Genomic DNA, 8,086 nt, shown 5'->3' on the forward strand with positions numbered 1-8,086 from the left:
GCTTGGTCACTGGTTTGGCATCTGTGATCAAGTTCTTTCACTCTCCCATAAGATTGAATGTTTTGATGTAAGTGGATGAAACCTCTCTCCAACTAGGTCAAAATAAATACTGATGGAAGTCGGAATGAGGAAGGGGTTATGGGGGCTAGAGGTATTATTAGAGACTCTGAAGGCAATTTGATCTTGGCTTTTGCATATAGCATGGGAAGGGGCAGTAGCAATTTGGTGGAGGCAAAGGCAGCATGGATGGGGTGAAGTGGTGTATTTCACGAGGTTTCCAAAATATCGTCCTTGAATGTGACTCTACGTTAGTAATCAATATGATTAAAGGGAACGCAAGCTTAGCATGGCAAATGCATGATATAATTTTGGATACTAAACAACTACTTCAACATGTGAAATTTGAGATCCAACATTGTTTATGTGAGGCTAATCAAGTAGCATATGCTCTTGCTAAATGGGGCATTGAAGAGAATGAATCCATTTCCTCAATCCTAGAGATCTGCCCAGGTGTGACGCATGACGCAGGACCCTATTTGATGGACAAGGATCAAATGGCTTCAATAAGGCATAAGCAAAGGAGGAACATGTTGTCATAAGTTTTTTGTTTTTGGCACTAGTTTGTCTTCGATAAATTGGATGTACAAGGGTACTAATCTTGTATAGGATCATAGGAGTGTTTATAACATAGATTGTGGATCTTTGTACTTGTATACAACCTTGGTTATTATTACAGGGGGTTCTTTTTAACAGAGGCTAGGTTGATGCCCTCCTCTGTTATGCTGCAATTTTTTGGTGAGCAATATAAGGACTACGCCTCCTAATCACTACCAAAAACCGGAATTATTGCGGCGGTTAAATAACGGCGGTTCAAAGAAACAGCCGCAATATTTATCATAATACGGCGACGTTCCAGACGCCATTAGTGCGTAATTGTTAAACCAACATTTTTTTTGCAATTACGGCAGTTCTAAACCGCCACTAATTAGACGAAATTTTTAATAATTCTTTTCCGCTAATATTTAATGTTATTATTCAGTAACATTATTAAAAATATTAGCATTAAATTTAATGATAACGTAAATATCATTCAAACACCTAAAGCTCCCTAAACAGACACACCTTCTCTCTCTAGACTCTACACCGTCTCTCTCGTTCTCTCTAAACAAGCGATTCCCCAAATTAAATCACTGTAATATAAGAGGTTTAAGGAGATTAGAATGATGTAAGACGGTCATATCCGTTAACGATTCTCCCAAATCCTTTAGCTTTTATGTAAGGAGATCAGACTTCAACTCGTTTAAGGTAATGTGTTTGAATTCGTCTATAAATAGCCCTTTTCTGATAAATACTCACTTCAATACGTCTCCGGTTTCAAGTCGTTCGTGTAATTCCTTCCAAAATGCCGTTAATTTCACTGATTTAATGCGTGCATGTGTGTGTATTGGATGGATATCAGTTTAAACCACTGATTTTAGCTGTGAATTTCACTAATTTAGGTTTTGATTTCGCTGTTTTAGCCATTGATTTCATTGATTTTAGGCGTGCATCTGTGTGTATTGGACGAAGATCAGTTTAAATCACTGATTTTAGTTGTCGATTCACTGCTTAAGCCCATCAATTTCACCGTTTGGCAATCAATTTTATTGATTCGGCTGTCGATTTCACTGTTTTAGCTGTCAATTTCTGCTAATAGTTTTTTTTCCGTTTATTTTTGTGTCAAGTTTTGTTACTTTTCTATTCAATTAAGTTTGTGTTTGTTTAAATTTTGACATTTTTTATTTTTTTTTCTGCTAATATTAACCTAAATATCATTTATTGCCTTGATAGGTAGCTAAGGAATCTAAAACAGCTGGTAAAACTATTGGGATCGACATCAACAAAATCATATTTGATAGGTATAGCTCTTGTTAGTTAACTTTATCCTTTCTTTTGAGCAGATGTAATATATTCTGAATTCATAATTGTTGAAAATCAAAGCTTATTGATTCTTTTATTCCTTGCTACACTTGATTGTCATGAGCTTAGAGGACAGGGCCGATATGTTTTTGCATTGTTTTTCAGTTATACCATGCTCAGTGCTCAATCTCCCCGTGAGTTTCAGCTGCCAACACATAAGAACAGAATAAATAGTAGAAAAATCTTATGTGTGATATACTTTGAACAGTTATCTAGTGTAACATATGTTATTAAACTTCTCCTCTAGTTTTCACTCGTCTGTTGAGTTGGTTTTGACATATCAATTGTATTTATATGTATGGTTGTATGAAGTACAGAATGGGCAAAATCCTAGTTGAATCATAAAACATTTAAAATGTTCACAACAAATTTCTGGTTGATAAGTTTCAGGTTCAGGAATGATAAAATCTGCATACTCTAGTCTTTGAATGTTTCAAGCATTCTCGAACAATAAGAGGTTTTTAGTGCTAACAGTTATCACCTGGATTGGAAAGTATTCCAACCCGCCTGACTTTTCTAAGATATGCTTTTCATTTTATTTGGTTTGAATTCTATAAAACTGGTGAAAGAGGATAGACTTGGTGTTCATTTAAGATGTCCTCCAATTTTGGCGGAGGATATTGTAGACATGTGATTTTTGACCCTCCCCAATATTTTTTATATTTTAGCTTGTTAATATTTAATTTAGGCCTAATATCGCTATTTCAATTAATTTTGACTCTTTTACTTTATTTTATTTCAAGAAAATGAAAATTACAAAAAAAAATTATTAATGTTTTGTAGTCATTTTTAATCTTGAAAAATACCAAAAATAGTTTCGTTTTAATGGTCAGTCTTATTTTAACAGTTATTTTACTTAAGTAGGACTAATTAATAAATGAGATCGTATTTTAATCTCGTTCGCGAGGAAATAGTAAAACTTGGGCTCGAGCAACTCATCTTTAGGCCTAATTTTTGGACCTAGTCTATAATTACCAAGCCCATAATTCCTACGCCCATACTCCTAACTTAATCCCTACCCCTATATAATAGTACATAATCCTTACATAGACCTACACCTAAAAAATCCTGTTGAATCCGTTGTTTTCCAGAAGATTGGATTAAAAACGAAAATCTAAAAGAGGGCACTAACAAAAAGAAAGGAAAGGGCGACCAAAAGCTGACAGCCGCAATTGAGGATTGGGAGTCTGACTCCCATCTTCTTCTTCCTTAAGAACAGAACGCTTCAGCAAACATTCCTTCTTCTCTGTTCCTCCAAAAATCCAACGAAAAACCTCCATTTTCACCATGTAAAAGCTCCAAAAGAACTCAGCCTTCCTCCACTATTGAAGCAACCTTCAAACTCCACCAAAAACTAATCAAAACTAACTCCGAAACACCTGAAATAGCAGCTGAATATCTGCTCAAATCCATCCTCAAAGCAGTCCTTAACTTCACCCAAAACCACTAAAAAAGCAGAAAAAATGCAGTCCTTTTCGCACACAAGCAGTAGCATCGAGAGTTGAGTCGAGGTCGCCGAACAGCTTCTGCATGAGGTCCAAACAAGGTTTTTCCTTTTGCAATTCTGGTCTTAAATCAATTTTAGGCCTAAGCTCTGTCGTCGGATCTCTAGTGTGAGTCAAAATCGATCGCTGTATGAGTTTTGCCGGAGGCTTGGTTCAATGAAAAATCGTTGTTTCAGTTGAGGTTCATTCTTTTTTACTGTTTCGCTCCTAATAAATTTTTATTGTCAGTTGTCTTCTGATTTTTGTTGTTTTGTCCTATTAATTGTTGTGTTAGTATTTTTTTGAATGTTGCATTGTTTTCTTTGTTTGGAAATTTAAATACGTTGGCTCTATCCCATTTTTGTGATTTGTTTGGATTATAATTGTATGGGTGTAGAAGATAAAATTGTTCCATTAAATGGGTTGTGATTTTATGTAATAAAAAAATGGGATAAACCAATTACGTAATTGTTTTCTGACGTTTGCTTGATTTGTTGTTTTGGAGCATTTGTTAATTTACTCATTTGAAAATTGGTCCTCTGTTTAGTCCTATAGAACTTAGAAAATGAAATTAGATTGGTCTATTGATTCTATTTGTGAATTTGATTCAAGTCCAGTAAGCCTTTTCTTTAAATAACATTTTTGGCTTATTTTCCATTTTATAAGTTAGCTCACTCCTTCCACAACTTCGTATCTGTAATCTTTTGGCCTAACAATGAACCCCAAATATGGTAAGAATTATCAATCGTAGTTGCTTTAGGCGCACTATTTTAAATTAATTTCCTTAAATTCGGATGTGCATTTCATGTGATCCAACTCCAATTTTCAACAACGTTAGATAAAGTGTGTTGCGGATCGCGGGTGCATTTCATGTGGCGCGGTTCAAGGTGTGTTTAAATAACGTTGAATCTTCCTAAAAATAATTAAAAGCGGTTTAACAAAGTTAAAATATATCATAGGTTAAAAGATGTATTAAAATCAGATAATAGGCCAATTATAATAGTTTAAGCGACTATGCTAGAACCACGGAATCCGGGAATGCCTAACACCTTCTCCCGGGTTAACAGAATTCCTTACTTAGAATTTCTGGTTCGCAGACTTCAAAAGAAAAGTCGAATTTCCTCAATTTGGGTTTTAAAATAAACCGGTGACTTGGAACACCAATTAAACTATTCCAAGTGGCGACTCTGAGAAATTAAATAAAATAATCCCATTTCAAATAATGTCACTTAAATTGGAAAAACTCCCTTATACGCCCTTCCGGGGTAGTGAAAAGGAGGTGTGACAACTCTGACGACTCTGCTAGGGACAAGAACCCAGAACGTCTGGTTCATGGTTCAGAATTCGAGCTTAGAATAACTGTTATAGTTGGCTTTTATTTATTATCTGATTTTTATATGTTTGTTCCTAATGTGCTAAATGTTGCTTTTTACCGCTTTGATATTGTTGGACTACATATAAATTGTTGCGAAACCCTCCTCTCTCTGAATCTTTTAAATCATTTGGGAAGTGTGCACTTCGTGTGACTTCTCTTCTGTTAGAGTCATCCCAATTTTAGAACGAGGTTCGGATAAGTTGCAAAGCTGGTGAAGCTTCTGTATTCCCGGTACGCTGCCCCCCTCGACTCGAGTTGTCCGCTCGGGTAAGCCAGGTCTAGAACAAATAAACCTAGGTTTTTATGCCTAGAATAACATAGCCTCATGCCGGATCCCTAGTAGGAACGCTTGTTTGCATCATGTGCATTTGACTTTGGGGACTCAACACAGGTATTGGGTCCGTCTAGGACAGGTGTACCCAAAATAACAGACCATCTTGATGCATCCTATGTGCTACATGTTGCATTTCTTCAAGGGTAAAAGGGTCATTTGGCGGACCAATGATAGTTGAGGGCAAATGGAAAAAAAGGAAAAAATGAGAAAGAAAAGAGGTTGAAGTATAAAAATGAAGCAAGTGGGGTCCAGTTATAATTTTCTTGCACACTTTTTCAAAAAAAAAAAACCAAAAATTGAAAATGAAAAAATCCAAAAAAAAAGAGTTTGCATTTTCCCCGTCATTTTTTAAAAGAAAAGGAAAAAAAAAAAGAAAAGAAAATCCAAAAAGATGTTTACATGTTTCATCATTTTTTTTTTCAAAACAAAAGACAAAAATCCAATTTGCCCGAACTACGCATACCTGATTCTCGTCTTTTGGGGCATGATACGTAGGCAACCTACATATGGTCCGGTCTTCCTAGTAAATCTTAGGTTCTTGGCTTTGCGGGGTCTTAGCCAAATTTTGCACTTCTAGCCACCTTTTGGCTAAATAAGTCATTTTGCAAAAATAGCCTCAATCATGTCTTGCATGTATCCAGTAGCGAGTGTTATTGTCTCACATAACGTTGGTTTAAAGTTTTCTCATACAGGTGTGGATCTACTTACCGAAGTTTGAGCATGACAAACACCCCGAGACCATCCAGTCAGGATCATTCAGGAGTTGCTTAAGGGGATTTTTCTTTTTGTGCTTTGAGTCTATTTTTCTTTTTATGTTTTCTTTTACCTTCTAATTTTGTACAGTAATGTCGAGTCTTTTGTTATTGTATTTACTATTTTCGTATTGAAAAAGTGTGTTATAAATCAAAGAACCAAGAAGAAATTTTGTGTTTTCACATTCCCGTTATAAGTTTCTTTAGAATACTAATTCTAGAAATGAAAAAAAAATCCTTTGAGGTGGTTTTTCCTTTAGGAAATTAATATCAAAATAAAAAATGCTTTTATATTTCCTTTAGTATATTAAGGCTAAAATTCAAAAAAAAAAAATCCTTTTAGTACCTTTTTAAAAAGTTTTCTTTAAGGTATTAATTGTGAACACCTAATTTTTGACAACATTTAATTTTTTATCACTTCTTTTATGTAAATTTTTAAAAATTCTTTTATTTTCCCAGGAACTTTAGGACATTGTGCATAGAAAAAAAACATACTTTATCTTTATCTTTAAAGTTTCTTTCTTAGGTAATCAAAAACCGAAATCCAAAAAAGTATTTTTTATTTTGTTCATTTCTCATTTCGAAGTCTTTTTTCAGGGATATCAAATGAAAATTCAAAATATTTTTCTTTGGTTTATTGTTTGGACTTCATTTTAGAAAAAAAAAAGAATCAAAAAATATTTTTCTCTTGTAGGATTTTTCCTTAATAATTTCCCATAGAGTGTTTGTTTCAAAAAAAAAAGAGAAAAAATATATGCTTTTAGGATAGGTTATAGAACATTGAGTCTAGAAAATTCAAAAAAAAAAGATTTGCTTCTTTTATTTCTCTTTTCTCATCAGAGTAGTCATTAAGGTAAAAAGAAAAGAAAAAGAAAAAAAAAGAGAACGTCAGTTTGTTTCCTTTATTCCTGATCTTCCTGAACTACGCAAAGATCTGATTCATGCGGGGTAATGATACGTAGGCAACCTACATAGGGTTCGATCAAATCATTTTTTTAAAAGAAAAAGAGAAAAAAAGGGAGAAGAAAAAAAAGATGGTGAAATTATAGGACATGAGAAATGAGAGGAAAGAAAAGAGTGATAATTAGAAAAAAAAAGAGGAAGGAAAATGAGCAAGCCAAGAAGTGCTAAAAAAGAAAGAAAAGGGAAGATTGAAATGAACAAAATCGGGATGATGCCAAGTGACCTTGTGACCCTTGATGTCATTCTAAAACCGTTAATTGTTGCTAAGTGAATTACATGCAATGTGATATTTTTAGCTGTTAAATTCCCTAATGCTAACAGGATGACCCCATTTTGTTCCTTTTGTTATCTTCATTGAGCAGAAGGGTGGTTGGTTTGTGATTTTTAAGTAACTCATCCATACAACACAAGGTCAAAGAGCAAGGTAGTCATGGCTAGCAAAGACTTGGACACAGGGGTTGTTGATCCGTTTAAGAGAATGGTTGAATCAGAATCTGAGTTGAAAGAAGAGGTCTTAAGGTTGAAAATACAGATGGCCGAAATATACCAAGCTTGGATTAGTGGGCGTCCTCCACCATCAATCCCCAATGCCCAACACTATGCTCCAGAACCAATTTTCAAGGTCTCGGGTCCATACTCTCACGCTCCTTATTTTGAGTTTCCCGATAAGACTACAAATCTTGCTAAGACAGTGGAGCAAGATGAGATATCCAGAAAGCTGAAAGGGTTTAAGATGCCAAAGTTTAATTTGTATGATGGGCGGGGAGATCCAGTATCCCACCTGAGGGGTTATTGCAGTGAAATGAGAAATATTGGCGGGAAAGATGAGCTGCTGATGGCGTATTTCAGTGAGAGCCTGACTAGGGCAGCTTTGGAATGACATACTCGTCAAGATGTCGGTAAGTGGCATACATGGGATGACATGGTTCAAGATTTTGTGCGACACTTTTAGAACAATAGAGACAGTGTCCCAGACAGCTCCTCCCTATCTCAGATGGAAAAGAAACCCAAGGAAAGTTTTAGGGAATTTTGATTCAGATGGAACGAACAAGATGCTCGGGATAGTCCTCCCATTGATAGAAAAGATGTTACTGAGCCCCGCCAACGACACGATCCAGTGGGCATTCCTGCTAGACGCTTTAAGCCTCAATACCAACCCCATGAATATCCCCGCATAATCCACCCAATGTTATCCTCCAAATAATGTCCGGCCATCTGT

General features: G+C 35.4%; 1 long non-coding RNA gene across 1 annotated transcript; it reads left to right on the plus strand.

Annotated features, from left to right (window-relative positions):
* The first annotated feature begins 1,085 nt into the window (after positions 1 to 1,085).
* Positions 1,086 to 6,087, plus strand: LOC107795205 (uncharacterized). Its single transcript, XR_012709822.1, has 3 exons — positions 1,086 to 1,305; positions 1,831 to 3,645; positions 5,845 to 6,087. It is a non-coding gene; the product is annotated as an uncharacterized LOC107795205 (long non-coding RNA).
* Positions 6,088 to 8,086: the final 1,999 nt, after the last annotated feature.

The sequence above is a fragment of the Nicotiana tabacum genome, chromosome 1, assembly GCF_000715075.1.
Source record: "Nicotiana tabacum cultivar K326 chromosome 1, ASM71507v2, whole genome shotgun sequence".
Classification (NCBI taxonomy): Eukaryota; Viridiplantae; Streptophyta; class Magnoliopsida; order Solanales; family Solanaceae; genus Nicotiana; species Nicotiana tabacum.